The sequence below is a fragment of the Peromyscus leucopus genome, chromosome 1 (assembly GCF_004664715.2).
Source record: "Peromyscus leucopus breed LL Stock chromosome 1, UCI_PerLeu_2.1, whole genome shotgun sequence".
NCBI classification, from domain to species: domain Eukaryota; kingdom Metazoa; phylum Chordata; class Mammalia; order Rodentia; family Cricetidae; genus Peromyscus; species Peromyscus leucopus.
The window spans coordinates 163,141,613-163,142,548 of record NC_051063.1 but is presented as its reverse complement, the minus strand read 5'-3'; the positions used below and the strand labels follow the sequence as shown (position 1 = coordinate 163,142,548).

Below are 936 nucleotides of genomic sequence, written 5' to 3'. Positions count from 1 at the left end.
GGAATTCATGGCAATCCCTCTCTGCCTTTACCTTATAATTATAGGCATTGGCCCAAGTGTGGTTGTCTGTCTTTCTTTTTTCTTTTCTTTTCTTTTTTTTGGAGGGGGGAGGGCAATGCTTCATTGTATAGCCCTGGCTGTTCTGAACCCACAGAGATCCACCTTTCAAGTGCTGGGATTAAAGGCATCACCGCCATACTCTGCTCAAACATACACATCTTAAATGTACAAATTGTGCTCATTTTGTAGGAAAGCACATATACAGAGATTAGCATGGCCCCTGAACAAAGATGACATGAGAATTCATGAATCAGGCCATGCTTTGGAGATTGGTCCATAGCTGGGCATGGTGGTGCACACCTTTAGTCCCAGTATTGGGGGGGGGGGCAGAGGCAGGCAGATCTCTGTGAGTTTGAGGCCAGCCTGTTCTATAGAGTGAATTAGAGGACAGCCAGTGCTATGCAGAAAGAAACTGTGTCTTGAAAAAAAATATATTGGGTCCATTAACATTTTATCATGGGAGGGGAAGGGGCCCATAGGGCCACACCCTCCCTGAGACACTTTATTGGCAATTAACAGTTGTTAAGGAAGAGAGTGCTATTTTCTTCAGTGGTATAGCCACTGATCAGTAGTCAACCTCCAATACTAGGTCAAGAAAACTAACTCAAGTGGGTCCCACACAGAAGACATGACAGTAGGAGGGGACTTGTTGGGAAGGACTCCGACGGGAGGGGTGAGAGAGAGGAGAGTGGGGGCGGGGCTCCAACGGGAGGGGTGAGAGAGGAGGGGGGCGGGGCTCCGACGGGAGGGGTGAGAGAGAGGAGAGTGGGGGCGGGGCTCCAACGGGAGGGTGAGAGAGGAGGGGGGCGGGCTCCGACGGGAGGGGTGAGAGAGAGGAGAGTGGGGGCGGGGCTCCAACGGGAGGGGTGAGAGGAG

At 51.5% G+C, this 936-nt stretch overlaps 1 pseudogene; it reads left to right on the top strand.

Annotated features, from left to right (window-relative positions):
• Positions 1-225: 225 nt before the first annotated feature.
• Positions 226-325, top strand: LOC114681702 (annotated as a pseudogene).
• Positions 326-936: the final 611 nt, after the last annotated feature.